An 18,880-nucleotide genomic window follows, 5' to 3' on the forward strand; every position below is an offset into this window, starting at 1 on the left:
CAGCCCCATACTCGCTTCCCCGCTTCCCGATCCTCCGCTCCCCCCGCCGCCTCCCATCCCGATCCTAAGTTAGGACCGGGCGGGGAGCGCAGCACCAGTGAGTGGGGAGCGAAGGACCCGGGCGGAGAAGCCGGCAGTGAAAAGATTTCACAGACGGCTTTCCCGTTCGGTGCTGCGCTCCCCGCTCCCTGATGTACGCTCACCGCTCCCTGGTGCTTCGCTCCCTGCCCGGTCCTAACTTAGGATCGGGATGGGAGGCAGCGGGGGAGCGGGGAGCGTACATCAGGGAGCGGGGAGCGCAGCACCCACCGGTTATTTCAAATGAACAGCTGAGGTATCAGCTGATGCTGATCAGCTGTTCATTTGAAGTAGCCACGGTGCCCTCAGAGAGTTCATGTGAGTTCATGCTTGACTGCATGAACTCGCATCAACTTTCCCACGGCCGCACAGTTCAACTACATCTCTGGTAGAGAATCTCTACCAGAGATGTAACTGAGTAGTGATGAGCGAGCACTAAAATGGTCGGGTGCTCGAAGCTCGGGTCGAGCACATTGAAATACTCGGGTGCTCGACCCGAGCAACGAGCCCAATGTAAGTCTATGGGAAACTCGAGCATTTTTCTGGCAGCCCCTCCTGGTGGTCTGCAGAAGGTCAAAAATTGCCCAAATCGATGGGAACAGTGCTCAATTAAACGTCAGGCAGGCAGAATATATAGGCTGACAGGCAGGCAGGGTATATAGGAGAGTGCATGAAAAACGTAGCAGGGCACTTGGAACACACTAGTGCCCTCCAATTTTCATGCACCCGTCTCTTTAAAAAAGCCGGCCGGCAATTCATCAGCAGCATACATCGGTACTCGACAATTTAGAACAGAAAGAATAGAGCATCACACATAGATTAGATAGATAGAAACATGTCAGTCACATATATAATAAGTACAGTGACAGTGTTGGTTACTGTACTTGTCATTTAGTGTTAAAATAAAGGATTTATTAAAAAAAAATTGGCGTGGGATCCCCCGTAATTTTAGTCTCTAGCGGAGGTTAAGCAGATGGCTGGGGCAGATGTTTAAAGCTTGGGAAGGGGGTAATACCCACGGAGCTTCCCAGGCTACTAATATCAGCCCCCAGCTGAATACCTAGCCTTTACTAGCTATTAAAATGGGGGAGCCAAAAAAAAATTACGTGGGGTCCCCCTATTTTAATAACTAGCAAAGGCTAGGCAGACTGCTGGGGCTGATATTAATAGCCCCGGAAGGATGCCATGAATATTGGCCCCCTTCCAGGCTAGAAACACCAGCCCTCAGCCGCCCCAGAAATGGCGCATCCATAGGATGTGACAATTCTGGCAGTTAGCCTGGCTCTTCCCACTGCCCTGTAGCAGTGGCAGTGGGGTAATAGGGCTGGGGTTGATGTCAGCTTATAATGCCAGCTGACATCAAGCCCAGGTGAGTAATGGAGAGGCATCTATAAGACACCCCCATTACTAACCCCATAGTGAAAGTTAAAAAAAACACCAACACCCAGAATACTGTAAAATCCTTTAATTGAAATAAACACACAATTCTTTAATGTTCTAAATTAAACTCTACTTAACGTATTGCCCATTCCAGCTGAAGCCAATGTCTTCTGCAATAAAAGTAAAATAATAAACAAATCTCATCCTTACCTTTCCATGGTTCCCAGGACGGCTTCAGCTCTGCTACATTGACATGACAGGCTGGATCTCAACAGAACGATGCCATCCAGCTTGCCATGCCGCAGACACTGAGAAGCTCCTCAGTGAAGCTCCTCAGTGTCTGGCTGTGACGGCATCCAGATGAGCCGAGTTCATGTCCAATGAACTCAGCTCACCTCATGCACGTCACTGACAGCGTGGGAGAATTCTCCTGCGCATTCAGTGCCGGCAAATGACGTCACCGCTTGAGCAGGAGAATTCTCCCACGCTGGGAAAGCATTGAGATGGCAGGCTGGATGGTAGCAGAACGCTGCCATCCAGCTTGTCATCCTTCAATCCTTCAGAGACACTGCGGAGCGAAATGCCTGTATTGCACATCAGGGAGCGGGGAGCCTAACTTAGGATCGGGATGGGAGGCGGCGGGGGAGTGGAGGATCGGGATGGGAGGCTGCGGGGAAGCGATTATGGGGCTGAGTGATTGTTTAAAAGCCGGCGGCTTTCTACCGCCGGCTTTTAAACAATCATGCACCCATTTCAGCCTTTTCCTCAGCCCCCAGACCGCTTTATAGGCTCCAGCAGACACGTACTCGGCTTACTCGCTTTTCCCATTGACTTACATTGGACTCACTACTCGTAACGAGTACCCGAGTATTGGGACCTACTCGTTACGAGTATAGCGAGTCCGATTATTTCACTACTCGCTCATCCCTAATTATCTGTTAATCCTAAAGGTTCACATACTTTAAATACTCACAGACATGATATGGTATTATTTTTCCTTATTTAAAAATTATACAGTCTGATATTTTTGACTCATTTGTTTTTTTATGGTTTTCTTAATCTACTTTTAGGACTTGTGTATAAATAGGATGTAGTCTTAGGTCAAATATATGGAAAATTCTGAACAGTTCACAAACTTTCAAGCACCACTGTTAACACCTAAATATACATGTATACACAATAGGAGTACTGTGTAAACATTTTAAGCAGGTGTGGAAGAAATGATGAAAAGTAAGAATGCTTTAAAAAATAAAATGGTTAAAAATTAATTTTCATCAAGTAACAAAATGCAAAGTGAATGAACAAAAGAAAAAGCTAAATCAAATCAATATGTGGATGACACTTTGCCTTCAAAACATCATCAATTCTTCTAGATACACTTGCACACAGTTTTTGAAGGAATTCGGCAGAGAGGTTGTTCCAAACATCTTGGAGAATTAACGATAGATCTTTTGCGGATGTCGCTTGCATATATTTTCCTGTCTCTTCATGCAATCCCAGACATACTCGATCATGTTGAGATCAGTCCTCTGTGGGGCCATATCATCACTTAAGTGGCTCCATGTTCTTCTTTATGATGAAAATAGTTCTTAATGATATTGGCTCTATATTTGGGGTTATTGTCCTGTTGCAGAATAAATTTGGAGTTAATCAGACATCTCCCTAATGGGACTGCAAAATGGATAAGTACCTGCCTGTATTTCTCACCAATGAGTACACCATTCATCTTGACCATAACACCAACTCCATTTGCTGAAATGCAGCACTAAATTCTCAAGGAACCTCCAACACGCTTCACTGTTGCATTCAGACTCATTAGTCCAGAGCACCTGCTGCCATTTTTCTGCACCCCGGTTCCTATGTTTTCAAGCATAGTCAACTTGCTTGTCCTTGTTTTCATATTGAAGTTATAGTTTTATAGCTACAATCTTTCATGAAGACCACATCTGCCAGATTTCTCTGAACAGTGGATGGGTGTAGCTGGGAATAACTTGTTGCTCCAGTTCTAAGCTAATGGCACTGCTGGACATCTTCCGGTTTCAAATGGAAGCATGAAGTTTCCTTGGATAACCACGTCATCTATAAGGTGCTCAGTGTTGCCCATTTTTTGGTGCTTCTTCAAACTACCTTGAACAGTACATCTTGAAACCCCAATCTGCTTTGGATTCTTTGCCTGGGAGAGACCTTGCTGATGCAGTATAACTACCTTGTGTCTTATTGCTGTGCTCAGTCTTGTCATAGTTTATGGCATACGACATGAAACTGTCTTCTACAACCTCACCTTTTTACCTTTTGTAGCAGAGTTTGGCTGTTACTCATCCAGTTTAAAGCATCTTACATGGCTGTCTCTGTTTCAGTTAATGACTGTGCTTCCACAAATATATTAAAATGATGAACATTATCATTGTTTGGTATAATTGGTTACTATTGCACCCAACTCTAATCCTATAACGTCCCTGACTTTGTGCAAATGTACCTATAAGTATTGATCCTATTTTGAAGGCAAAGGGCGTCACACAAAATATTTATGTGATATAGATTTTTTGTGCATTCACTTTCCATTTTACTAATTGATAAACATAAACTATTAACATTTCTATTTTTTAAAACATTCTTACTTTGCAGCAATGTTTCCACACCTGCCTAAAACTTTTGCTCAGTACCATATATATTACTAGATACCCTGGAATTGTCTGCAAGAATGCACTTGGGTGTTTGATAAAAAAGAAAGGCTAAATAAACTTGGCTGCAATACAAGATGTTCTAACACTGACTGTAAGAAGGAACCTCATACTTATTATAAATCATAGTGATGGAGCATAACAACTTTGGCTGCTTTGTGCCTTAGGTCCTGCACAGTTTACTTTTTGAGTTAATAATAAATTCCAAAATAAAGCAGAAAATACTTGAGAGGAGCGTAAAGATTTCTATGTAAAAGTCTAAGCTGAGTTGAAAATTGAAGCAACAAAACAAAGACTGAGACAATCATAAAAAACGTGTCCTATTTTAAAATGAGAGAACACATTTGTCCCGTCTAATGTGTGCTTGACAGGTAATTTTAAGAGTCTTTTACATGATCTTATCTCTGAGAACTAGAGTAAAGATTCCTTACACATTAGATACCTTTCAGTTATATGCCTAAATGGTTATTCCTTAAAAATCAAGTTATCCCACTCAGATGAGTGAGCGCTTCTGTGTATGGAAGATCTGGGTGAGATAGATGTCAGCCAAACAGCTACCTTAGCTATATGGATGGCTTTAGCCTATATGGAAGATATAGAGAGAATAATAATAGATTAACACTAAAGGCCCCCATACACATGAGATGAAAGTTGGCCAAACCCACCAACCATCTGATTTCCATGGGGGTCTTCTGTCTCTGCCCAAAAGTTTATGTCTGCAGAGAGGACCGGTTATTAAAAAATAAATGGCTGATCTTTTGGTTTTCAGGAAAGATGAACCTCTTGCCAAAAGTGTTAGGCAGCAGCTTTTTACTCTCTCCATGTTAAAAAAACATGGACACTCGTCCGAGTTGGGCTCTCATGTCTATGGGGAGGGGTGCGGGGGGGAGAGATAGTTAATTTTCAGCTTAAGGGAAAATTTTCTGTTAAAGTGAACCTGTCACATTAAGAATGGTGTCTCATCTGCCAGCAATAGATCAGGCGAAGCTGAACAGATTGTTATATAGGTTTGTGAAAAAGATTCATTACAACTAGTATTTTTTAATTAAAATTCCTTCTCATTTTGGGATTAACAGTCCAGTGGATAGTCCTAATCAATTAATGACAGCTATCTGTATTTGCACAATTATACATGAATTTTTTAAGAGCTCATCTGGTGATATTGATTCTCTAAGCCATAGTTCAAGGTGAGCAACACAGCCCAAAGGTGATGGCACAGCAGTCAGGACTTGCTGGGTGGCATATGAATTAGCGAGGATGAGGACAGCAGGGCATGAAGGATGGCAGGCAGACAAGCAGAGCAAAAAACACATGAAAATACAGAGCCACAAGTGTAGACATACACAGGAACTGTAAGGATATAAAGGCTAGGAAACAAATTTTTAAAGACGGAGTTGTGTGCTATCAGCAGACAGGTGGCTCTTGGCAGGGATGTAGGCAGCAGCGATGAACAAGCAAACATAATACTTCCTTGTAGAGAGGATACACTAGTATTCACATTACAAATGTTATGGCAATAGAGTTTTCAATGCTTACAGCAGATGAATGACTAATCAGCAGGTCTGAACCGGGAAGTAAATGCAGATAATAAAGAAATACATCAGGAATTTGCAGAAAATTATTGCCAGCTGAGAGAACCGGATGGTGAAGCAAACACCAAAGCACACCGTAACTGAATGCAAAACTTACTGAATACTCAGACACATACAGCTGTCTGAGTAGGTCGTAAAAGGATACCACAGGAGTTTGCGGTGCAACTTGGGAAACTCAACATGGACCACAGCAAAAGGGCAGCAGCCATAGGATAAGAGAGCAGCATCTGGCCATGGAAACAAGACAGGTGAGTAACAGAAAGGCTGTCAGACACTGAGTACGACAACCCCATGGACTTCTAAGCAAAGAAAGAGAAAGGATTAAAATTAATAAATTAGAAATTATGCAGATTTTTTTCCTAAAAAATAATATACCAGTCTACTCAGCTCCTGCTTTACAACATATTGTTGCCTATAGATCAGTCAATATGTTCAATGAGACAGGCTCCTTTTATCTTAATTATTCATTTCTATGCTTACTGGTCTTTTAACAAAGAAAATTTAGTTAAATATATCAGATTTACAAATAGGCAAAATTAACAAAGACTTCTTTGTGTCTCGTTTTCCAGAGTATTTATTTTTTGTTCAATAATTTTGCTGCATGTTTTTTCAGTGATAAGTAACATGAAACAAAAGTTCTAATTTACATGTGCCTGAAAGACATTAACTTAAGTCACCTGGATGATAATTCTGCTTTAGTGCAATATATTCTTCTAATATTCAAGGAATGGCTTTTAAAAAAAAAATCATGACTTCCATAAAATGACATGAGAGATAAATCCACATATTTTTTTCTCAATCATTCACTTTCTACAAATAATGTCCACGGTACATAAATGAAGTCATGAGACGAGATGGACTGTAAATCTTATTATTCACATGTGTTCATGTCCACCGTTCTGTGACCAGTTTCATTAATTGAAGTTGTACAATGATCTCTGGAAATCAAAGGAGAAAACTGAAATTCCACTGCAATGCTGCTAGGTAGAAAGCGTTAGATTATAAAATTCTACCTGTGATTTAAGCATTCACACCATGTTCTTTAATCATGGGCAATGGATATGGTAAGCGATAATGTTGCTTTATGTCTTACCAAATGTTACCCTTAAATAATAGGAGTAAGATATAGTATGGAAAGCATGCTCGAACGTCCGAATTGGAAATTTTGTTTTGTCATGGTTTTTTTAGAACACCTATTTACTTTAAGACTATGGAAACCTTTGATATGCAAGAAAATATTTTTACATATGTTAGTGGTTACATTTAGCTAATAAAATTGCACTAAGTTTCAGGCTTCAATTTATTTTCCTTCATTAATTTTCAGATTCCCTTATATATACTTTGCAGCCTGATTTAATGTTCAGCCTTTTTTCTAGTGGGAGTGTCTCTCCCAGTAATACATGCTGGATGTGAGCTCTGTGTGTATCCATGGAGCTGCTGTTTTTAATTGCTCATACAGTGTATCAGCACAGCTCCAATACTATACATAACCGCTTTTTATGTGCTTTCCTCATTTTCTATAACCTGTTTTCCCTGCCCTCCGTGACATAGTAGATACTTTCTTCTCTTGAGATATACGGTATATAAAACGTCCTCCTCCTTACTGCTGATATGTCTAACAATTAAAGAAATAAGGGGAGAGCAAAGCAAAGACAGTCATAGGAACAGAGCTATTTACAGACTCTCTACAGCAGCAAAACAGAAAATTTATAATGAAGAGTATATAGAAACTTGATTAACTTTGCGTTTAGGAAGCAAAGAAAAAAATAAAATTCTGTGCAAAGCATACAATGTATTTAAGTCAGGCTATGATAGTGACAGTTGATGTGCCCTGATGGGAAAGAAAATATGTCACTGTATTTGAAAATATGATGAATATTATTATTAATATTATAATTAATAATAACAATACTTATAATAATAATAATAATAATTATTATTATTATTATTATTATTATTATTATTATTATTTGAAAGTAGTGTTAATTCCAGGGTGCTGAAGACGTTTTACATACAGTACATATATGAAATACAAGAAAATATAATAAACATAAACTAACTGACAGACTGGAATAGAGGGGGAGAGAAGTCAGCACTCATTGGCTTACAATCTACAGGATATTGAGGAAGAAGACATTAGGTTAAAGCAGGAGTGGGGAACTTCTGGCTTGCAGAACATTTGCAGCCCCCGATGACCTTTTCTCCGACCCCCATGCAGATTCCACGGAACCGAAGTACTCTGGCCAGCAGCTGTGTTTTGACGCCTGCCGGCCTTTTAATTTCCTCTTATGTTGAGAGCACGAGCATGCAGCTTTCACTACCGGATGCTGCGGCACGTGCAATGGAAGATTGTGATATGTATTTGCCCAGTGTCTCCGGTGATGTGTATGTTCCAGTCCAGTGTCTCCAGTGATAGGAATGCCCCAAGGTCAGTGTCTCCAGTGATGCATGCCCCAGCCCATTGTCTCCTGTGATGTGTATGCCCCAGCCCAGTGTCTCCAGTTATGTATATCTCCTAGCCCAGAGTCTCCAATGATGTGTATTCCCAGCCCAGTGTCTCCAGTGATGTGTATGCCCCAGTCAAGTGTCTCCAGTTATTATGTACATGCCCCAGCTCAGTGTCTCCAATGATGTATATGCCCCAGCCCCAGTGTCTCCTTTCATGTGTATGCCCCAGCCCTGGTGTCTCCTGTCATATGTATGCCCCAGCCCCGGTGTCTCTTGTCATGTGTATGCTCAGCCCAAGTGTCTCCCGTGTGATGTATACACAGCAGCCTCCGTGTCTCCTGTGTGATGTATAAACAGCAGCCTTGGTGTCTCCTGTGTCATGTACAGTATATACAGCAGCCCGTGTGATGTGTACTGCAGAGCTCCCACTGTTTGAGGTTTATAAATGTAATGTGAGCAGTGATGGATTTCCCACTGTATCTATATATGCAGTGTAATATACATCTGTGTTTGGTACGACTTACTGCTGCAAATTCTTTACAAAGCTTTTCATCGCTAAGAGACACCTGCGCTCCAGACTGATATAAACCTGGAAAAGCAGTTACGAATAGTAACATCATCCATACCACTTAATATCACACGTTGCACCAAAGAGAAGCAGCTCCAGCCATCTCATTAGGGGTGAGTTAATTAAATGCTTGTCCAAAGCAGAGTAATTTTCACTTTTTTGTAAAGTATAAATATCCAAATTTTGGCAGAAAAAAGGTTCCCTACCCCTGAATTAAAGGGTCTGTTCAGTTCTGAAGTCAATGTAGCATGGCATGGGCTGGTAGTCGTGGGTATGGCACTCGTCTCCTCTTACGGCCCAGTGCATACATGAAAGTGTGGGTCCTAGCTGGGGTTGTGTACTTGTGCGGTGAGGGCCACATGACCGTGCAGGCTGCATGTGGCCGGTGGTGCGGGCTGGCCAAGACCATGTGTTCCACAGTACAAAAAAGAAGACTGCCGTTCAAACATACAGTGGTGTGAAATAGTGTTTGCCTCTTCCTGATTTCTTAGTAATCAGGCCTGTGTGTAGCTAAGGAAATTGAACTCAGTTTCCCAAAGATGTGATCAACCACAGTTAATTTATGTATTAAGGTGGGGGGGGGCATCACTTCTTCACACAGAGCCCTGTAGGTTTGTATTTCTTTTTCTCTTACTAATAAAGACCTTCATTTAAAAACTGCATTTTGTGTTTACTTGGGTTATCTTTGTCTAATATTTAAATTTGTTTTGTGATCTGAAACATTTAAGTGTGACAAACATGTAAAAGAATAAGAAATCAGGAAGGGGGCAAACACTTTTTCACACCACTGTAGAGTCTTTACTAAACAATAACTTAGCAAAGGATATATACAAGGTATACAAGGTATATCAGGCACAAAGTCTTATGGTCGTTTCCTGTACAGCATAAAGCAATTTTCCTCACGCCATATCCTTCCTCTGTAGTTCTACTACAGGGCTCTGCAGCATATCTGTTTCATCCTACATTGCCACAACCCATCCTGAATGCCACAGTCCTGATCAGCAAGTCTCTCTACTCACTCAGCGGCTCCAAGTCCTATTTCTTCCACTACTGATATCCTGGATCTACCACTTGGGACACCCACCAGTCCCACAAACTCATTTCTGTTTAGGTCCATTACCTTCTGTGTTTGCAAGCTCAGGGTTTATCGTGACTCTGTGATCTATGCAAGGACCCTTTTCCGGAAGGCCACCCTGTCTTGTCGGTTACTTCAGGATCTCGCTATCCCTGTCCTCAATTCTCCTTTCCTTTTGTGAATCACCCCAACAGCAGCATTGCTCTCTTCACTCTCCAAACCCTATCTACAGGAAGCAGTCTCTTTCCCTAACACTCATCCCCTCCCACTATAGGCTAGTCCCAAACATTAACTCTATCTTACTCTACTGTCATTACCTTATCTACAGTCTACTATATACATCAACATGCAATACAGAATTGTTTAACGGGCTTGCTTGTTGTAGATCTTGGCTTCCTAAGTTGTCCCAGAAGGTATTGGCCCATACTTCCCCCAGTCAGCCAACAGAGAACAAGTTAGAATGCAAAATTATATTTAATATTAATTTGATTATTTAAAAGCTTCAACAACTCTACTAGTTTTGATCACCAGATCACATAAAATTAACATATGCCTGCAGATTCCTGCACCAAATCCTGTGAATATTGACTACAAAAAGGGGAATGAAGGAACTTATCTTGTCGATATTGTGCACAGAAAGTGGTTGACAGATTTTGTCAGCTCCGCCTGGGACTTATGGTGTCTCAAAAGCTGGAGAAACCCACACGATTATTCAGAGCTTTAGGGGTAACATCCACTCAATTAATGATCTTCATAAGATAGAAAGTTTTGAAGATCATCACATGATTAATTAATTGATATAAAGACAACTTTCGAGGGCATTTAAAAGGCAAATTGAAGCACCTCTAAATTAAGGCACAGTTTACATACATTCATTATTCACCTTCCTGTTCTTACCCTGTTAACTCCATCTGGTGCACTTAATTATTAACTCTCAAGAACTGTGCAAAAGACACTCGAGTCTTCAAGTATTTAGCACATTCACACTAGCCTTTAACAAAAAGGAAATCTTTATATAGCAGTTAGAACTGAGAAGATTATCATGACCAAGTTAAACTGTAATGGAACTACGCCTGGATACATAATGAAGTCCTTCAGGTATGAAAAGTCATGCAGTTCATTCAATCCTCTAAAGAGCTCAAGTCTACATCTGCAATCGTATCACTCAGAATAGTAACATCACTCAAGAGCGCAACGTTCACACCTTCAGATCTCATGGGAAGGAAATAAAATCAGCAAGTCACATATACACTGTCTAGAAAGAAGAGCAAATTCAGGCATCCATCCTTAGGAAGGTCAAGGTTAAACCTTCATCCCTCAAGACGCCAAGGTCGTGTATCCATTCACAGCACATCCTGGGAAATGAGTTCACGACTCGCAGACAAGCCGCATGATAACGACAAATTTAATTACAAACCCTCCAACTGTTCAAATTTCCAGATATCAATCAGAAAACTCATTTGTAATCATTTAATGCAGAAAAACTGCTAAAGAGACTATAATTGTGAAGGCTCTATGGCAGCAAAAGCACAGGACTAAATCTTACAAAAGAAACACAACGCTGTTTTAGCCGTCTATAAATAATCTGCCACTATTGTCGGCTTAGCTTCCAATTTAACTACTTTTAAATCACGGATAAAAGATTTAACAGGCCGATTCTTTATGAGCAAAGCCCGGAAGTTATGCCATTGTTAATCACTGCTTTCTATGTTTGTCGAGAGGTCACCAGTTATATCCCTGTAATTATTGAACCCATGACTGGATGTGAGACTATGATAAATCATTAGCAACTTTGCTGTATCTTAACAATACGTCAGTAATGCCATAATGAAGGTTATTGAAAAGGCCCTCATGTAACCAAAACCCAACAAACAAGTGAAGATACAAAATAATTTTTGGGACTTAATGAAAACATTTCATGGATGCTAAAGAGAGAGTAATAAGCCACACTACCACTATGTAGTATCCCTAAGATTAGACTTTTAGTGATAGTACCTCTTGTGCTTGATTCCCATTTGTCTTGGAGATTCCATCAAAATTGCTGTACAAAATAGTGCAGCAGTCTGAGCTATATTGTCCAGTAATAGTGGACACCATGATGGTAACCTGATGTCAACAGAGTCTACAAGGTGCCATTGGTGTCCGTCAGATCAGTACTGTTAGTTTTGTTGCTCCACTCCTATGACATAGCAGATCAGCTTAATTAACTAATTCTGTTGTAAACATAGCCTTATCCTTCATTCTTTCTTAAAGGGTTATTCCCAAAATATAATGTAAAGGGCGGACACCAGAAAAAGCGATGGATGCCGCGTTCTAGCCCCGCACTCCATCACCTTGAGCGTTACAGGTCCCTGTGACCGTCCTCATTAGAGACACTGCATCCCTCACCCCCTCCTATTCCTGATTTCTTCAGCAGTTGGATTACACTGATGAAGGCCATAGTGACCGAAATGTTTGTATTGTTTTCCTAGACTACTTTTTCTAGCAGTCCCACAGAGAAGGAATGGGGTGGTGGTAAAAAAATGCATAACCACAGTACTATTCAAACAGAGCATTTCAAAGCCCATTATGGAGATTAGTGGGGACCCCAGTCTGACCGATCAGCTGCCCACAGATCTGTAAGTTGTCATCTATTTTATGGAGAGGTGATAAAGTTTTATTGCCAACAGTTAACAGTTTGCACCAAACTAATACTGTACATACAGTGTCTTGGCCCTTACACAGTGATTTTCACAATTCCCTAAAACACATCCCCTCTTCCCCAAGTGTCTGCGAATGTGAGGACGATGATAGGGCTCTAGATATGTGCGTGATGCACAGGATTTAATATACTTTTCCTAAGAAAAAAGTGGCCTACAGGCAATAACTGGAAAGCCCCAATCTCAAAATAGAACATGGCTGCATAAAGCTGATCAAATATGACACAAACACTACTAAACCAGTGAGGATAATGTGACCATCTGTGGTCAAGGAATTCAACAGGGAGAAATCAGTCCAATTGTCCAGAATATTATTAGGTTTATTACTAGTGATGAGCGAGCACTAAATTGATCGGGTACTCGTTGCTTGGGTCGAGCAAATTGGAATACTCGGGTGCTCGACCCGAGCAACGAGCCCAATGTAAGTCAATGGGAAACTTGAGCATTTTTCAGGCGGCTCCCCCCGGCGTTCTGCAGAGGACCTAAAAATTGCCCAAATCGATGGGAACAGTGCTCAAACGACATGGGAACAGCATGAGGAAGACCCCTGGAAGCATTTCTGACTCCCAGGTCACTGCTCTCAACAATGTTGTCAGAGTATTACGCCACTTTTACGTGCTCACAATAAAACATACTAAAACGAAACCAAAATGGATTTTACTGGGAAATATGTTAAGGAACATCCTTTCCAGAGTAATGACTTGTATATAAGGCAAAATAAATAACCAAAAACAAAAATACTCCTCCACACCTTGGGCTATGTTCACATGTAGTGTTTTTGATGCGTTTTTGCACTTTTGCATTGCTTTCAACCGTGACAAATGCATTCACTGGGAAATGTCATTTTAACATTTTACAACCTTATCTGGCCATGTGGTGTGTGACACATCATCAGACACATGCAGACAGTGCTGAAAAGACATGGGAACAGCATGGGGAAGACCTCTGGAAACATTTCTGACTCCCAGGTCACTGCCTAAAAGTGTGCCCATCATAAATGATCCTTGGCGCATGCAAAGAAGCCTCCCGCCATGCATCTGTCTTTGCAGACGTGCAACAATCACCATCCACGTCCTTGTCCCAGTGCAGCGTTCAGTTGTCCCTACCCCATTCCTTGGAATGCAAGCGCAAGTATGCAGCCAGCCACCCACCCACCCACCCACAGGCTGCAATACTATACTGCCAAATTTTTGACAGCTGCTTGCACTTAAAATGTGGCCTTTTAGGCTCGTGGAGGCAGAAGGTTTTCATGACCTCATGCCGGAGGCGGCCGGGTGTCCATACTGGGTCCCCAGCCGCCACTGTTTCTCCCGGTGTCGTCTCTGCCTTCCACAAGCACGGGTCCCACAACATTACCTATGCCCTCCCCAGTGCACTTACTGGGAAGGATCGCCTAACCACAAACACGTGGACAGGTGAATGTGGCAAGGGACTGTACGGAGCCAGTCCACAGCTTTTTTTCCTGAGTTGTATTTCACCACAGCCATATTCTTTAGCTTGGTGAAAGGACTTGAGAAACCATATCTACCCAGCTGTCATTTCTCCCAGGAAGTCCTCTAAAGCTGCTTTCACTTGAAATGTGGCCTTTTAGGCTCGTGGAGGCGGAAGCTTTTCATAACCTCATGCCGGCGGCGGCCGGGTGTCCATACTTGGTCCCCAGCCGCCACTATTTCTCCCGGTATCGTCTCCGTCTTCCACAAGCATGGGTCCCACAACATTACCCGTGTCCTCCCTAGTGCACTTACTGGGAAGGACCGCCTAACCACAAACACGTGGACAGGTGAATGTGGCAAGGGACTGTACGGAGCCAGTCCACAGCTTTATTTGCTGAGATGTATTTCACCACAGCCATATTCTTTACCTTAGTGAAAGGACTTGGGAAACCATATCTACCCAGCTGTCATTTCTCCCAGGAAGTCCTCTAAAGCTGCTTTCACTTGAAATGTGGCCTTTTAGGCTCGTGGAGGCGGAAGCTTTTCATAACCTCATGCCGGCGGCGGCCGGGTGTCCATACTTGGTCCCCAGCCGCCACTATTTCTCCCGGTATCATCTCCGTCTTCCACAAGCATGGGTCCCACAACATTACCCGTGTCCTCCCTAGTGTACTTACTGGGAAGGACCGCCTAACCACAAACACGTGGACAGGTGAATGTGGCAAGGGACTGTACGGAGCCAGTCCACAGCTTTTTTTGCTGAGATGTATTTCACCACAGCCATATTCTTTACCTTAGTGAAAGGACTTGGGAAACCATATCTACCCAGCTGTCATTTCTCCCAGGAAGTCCTCTAAAGCTGCTTGCACTTGAAATGTCGCCTTTTAGGCTCGTGGAGGCGGAAGTTATTCACAAGCTCATGCCGGCGGCAGCTGGGGACCGAGTATAGATACCCAGCCGCCGCCGGCATGACGTTGCTTTTTTTTGGTTATTTTTCCCGGTATCGTCTTCGTCTTCCACAAGCACGGGTCCCACAACATTCCCCTTGCCCTCCCCAGTGCACTTACTGGGAAGGACCGCCTACCCACAAACACATGGACAGGTGAATGTGGCCAGGGACGGTACAGAGCCAGTCCACAGCTTTTTTTGATGAGAGTTGTATTTAGCTCAGTGAAAGGACTGGCATAGAGGGAAACCATATCTACTCTGGATGTCATTTCTCTGTCAACAGGTTCCACCCATTGTCGCACACGACCATGCCTGGCTGTATGTTCAGCATTGAGAGCCACAGATCAGGTTGCTGTGTTACAGCTTTCAACAACTCTGCAGCGCTGGGCGGTTTGTCAATTAAGCATTAAGCATGTTATCTTCAGCACAGCCAGTTGCCGCTTGGCCAAGGCAGTGCTGCAGTGCTGTCAGCTTGTGACTGATGTGGTCATTTCGGAGATGGAGTAGGAGGTGCAGGAGCTGCACAATGTGATTACATTGAGGTTAAATTGGTGACGCTGTTTTTTATACTAAAGAAAGATCCTATTGTTTTGTTTTTTTACGTTATTTTTTAAGACAAATGCATTCACCGGGAAATGTCATTTTAACATTTTACAACCTTATCTGGCAATGTGGTGTGTGACACATCATCAGACACATCCTGTTTTATTTATGATGGAGGGACTCTGAAAGTCATAAAGCCTCTTTTTATAGGGCCATCAGACGGCCCTTACTATTCTTAAAAGGCCAGCAGTCGGTCCTCGCTATTGTTAGAGAGCTATCAGCCGGCTATGCTTTGTTGTTCCCATTATTAACAAGTGGGTCTCCTATACTGTTATTGTGTATCCAGTGACTGCAAGGGTTACCAAAAATTTGTACGCAACCCAATACCCTTTGAAGAGACATAGAAGAGGGTCTCAGTAAAAAAAAATGTTCCCATTATAAAGGAGCGGGTCTCCTATAATGGTAATGCCAATGATGTGACTGCAAGGGCTGCCAAGAATTTAAAGACACATAGAGCAGGGCCAGAGTAACGACAAATTCCCATTAGAAAGGAGAGAGTCTGCTATACAGTTATAGGGTATGCAGTGAGTCGAAAGGCTGATCAATTTTAGGAAAAATCCCACTAAGAATTTAAAGACACACAGAGCAGGGCCACAATGACAAATACGACATGTTCCCATTAGAAAGGAGAGGGTCTGCTATACAGTTATAGGGTATGCAGTGAGTCCAACGGTTGAACAATTTTAGGAAAAGCCCCACTAAGAATTTAAAGACACATAGAGCAGGGCCACAGTAACGACAAGTTCCCATTAGAAAGGAGAGAGTCTGCTATACAGTTATAGGGTATGCAGTGAGTCCAACGGCTGACCAATTTTAGGAAAAAATCCACTAAGAATTTAAAGACACATAGAGCAGGGCCACAGTAACGACAAATTCCCATTAGAAAGGAGAAAGTCTGCTATACAGTTATAGGGTATGCAGTCAGTCCAACGGCTGAACAATTTTAGGAAAAACCCCACTAAGAATTTAAAGACACATAGAGCAGGGCCACAGTAACGACAAATTCCCATTAGAAAGGAGAGAGTCTGCTATACAGTTATATGGTATGCAGTGAGTCCAAAGGCTGACCAATTTTAGGAAAAACCCCACTAAGAATTTAAAGACACATAGAGCAGGGCCACAGTAACAAGTATGACATGCTCCCATTAGAAAGGAGAGGGTCTGCTATACATTTATAGGGTATGTAGTGAGTCCAACGGCTGAACAATTTTAGGAAAAGCACCACTAAGAATTTAAAGACACATAGAGCAGGGCCACAGTTACGACAAATTCCCATTAGAAAGGAGAGAGTCTGCTATACAGTTATAGGGTATGCAGTGAGTCCAACGGCTGACCAATTTTAGGAAAAACCCCACTAAGAATTTAAAGACACACAGAGCAGGGCCACAGTAACAAGTATGACATGTTCCCATTAGAAAGGAGAGGGTCTGCTATACAGTTATAGGGTATGCAGTGAGTCCAACAGCTGAACAATTTTAGGAAAAGCCCCACTAAGAATTTAAAGACACATAGAGCAGGGCCACAGTAACGACAAGTTCCCATTAGAAAGGAGAGAGTCTGCTATACAGTTATAGGGTATGCAGTGAGTCCAACGGCTGACCAATTTTAGGAAAAAATCCACTAAGAATTTAAAGACACATAGAGCAGGGCCACAGTAACAACAAATTCCCATTAGAAAAGAGAGAGTCTCCCAGACTCTCATAGTGTTGGCCTATGCAGTGAATGCAAGGGCTGCCAAAAATTTGGAGGCACTTCAATGCCCCTTGGAAGAGACGTGGAGGAGGGCCTCATAAAAAAATGTTCCCAATTAGAAAGGAGCGGGCCTCCTATACTTGTAATGCCCATGCAATAAGTGTATGGGCTGACAAACATTTACCCCTGGGGGGTATACATGAACATACTGTATAAAAACATTTTTTTTACGGTCATCATAAACACCCTTTAAAAAAATTATGTGGGTGTTGCATCACGGACCACGGTCACACTGGTGATATGGTGGTGGAGGATGAGGAGATGGAGGAGGACAAGAGCAAATAGCCAAAATCAGGAAGTGTATACCCATGTCTGGGTGTGAAAACGTGCATGGGAATACACCTCCCAAGAAAAGACACTGGATTTGAGTTTATGTTACGCTGCTATTGACGCGCCCCCTGGGCCATGTTTGGGGAATACCCGGAGCCGGATCTGTTGGGGGTGGTAGTCCTCGTGGCGGTGACCCGGTCCGTGCCCAGGGTGGTCAAACTAAGTGGCAGTGCTTGGCATTAAGATGTTATAGAGTTTGACTACGCCACCCGTTGATTGCGGCTATGAAGCCGCCGCTGCAGGGCAGACCGCTGAGGCCGGTGGTACGGTGGTGCAGCGTGGATGGTATAACCCCCAACGGGAGGGGTATAGCCTCAGGGCAGCTAATGAGGCAGGGAGCAATGATGGTGGTAGTGGTGATGTGACAAGGAATCACTGAGACGTGCGGTTGCAGTTTTCACAGCTTTACTCACAGTTCTTTATCAGGTCACTTGTGCGCAGTAAGGACCACCCGAGCCGTGCTGCGCCCACCAGGTGAGGGACTCAGTTAACTCCCAGGCAATTCCGGAGCGTGGTCCAGAGCTCCCCTCTCTTCCTTCCTACTGGCCGTCCCCACCAGGGACCCACCTTTGTCCGGCTCCCTCGGGCCTTCTGGTGGCGAAACCTTTCCCGGCTTCCCTGACCCTATACGTGGTATGCCTTCCTGGTGGATATGGTGAGGGGTCGCGCCAAGACTTGACCACGACCTCCGGTTCCTGGCTGAGGATAATTGGCCTCCACCAGTTTGGGATCCGGTACCCTGTTCCGCCAACCCTTCACCCGTTAACTCGTGGGATCTCAGGGTTCCCTCTCTTCTTGCGTCTCTGGGCCTTTCCTGGTGTTTCTGTTCCTCCCTCTTCTTCTTTCTCTCTCTCTCTGCCTTAGGCCTCCTCTCCAGGCCTGGCTCTGGAGCTGGGCCCGGACTGAGCCACAGCTCCCTGTCAGCCCTCTCTGGCTGAGCTCCTCTCTGCTTCTCCTCCAGACTGAACTCACTTCTACTAAGATGGTGCCCACCTCTTTATACTCCCTTCTGACACCCGAGCCCAGGTGACCAGCAACCAATGGGCTCCTACCTATGCCCAGAGTCCCTCCCCTATCTGCTCCTACACCACAGGGATATTCCTCCCCCCTCCCCACTCCAGCCGGGGACAGACGCTGTCGTACCTGCACATCTATCTGGTGGGAGTACCGTTGATCTGTCCCCCGGAAATGGGGTGAGTGTAGTGCATGCAGCCTACTGAGCCCCGGTCCACACTCCATCCTTACCCGGGAGTGGAATACCACACCTCTGGATCGAGGTGCAATACCCCTGTA

The sequence above is a fragment of the Phyllobates terribilis genome, unplaced genomic scaffold (genome assembly GCF_046119375.1).
Source record: "Phyllobates terribilis strain yellow unplaced genomic scaffold, ASM4611937v1 Scaffold_5__5_contigs__length_657084704, whole genome shotgun sequence".
NCBI classification, from domain to species: domain Eukaryota; kingdom Metazoa; phylum Chordata; class Amphibia; order Anura; family Dendrobatidae; genus Phyllobates; species Phyllobates terribilis.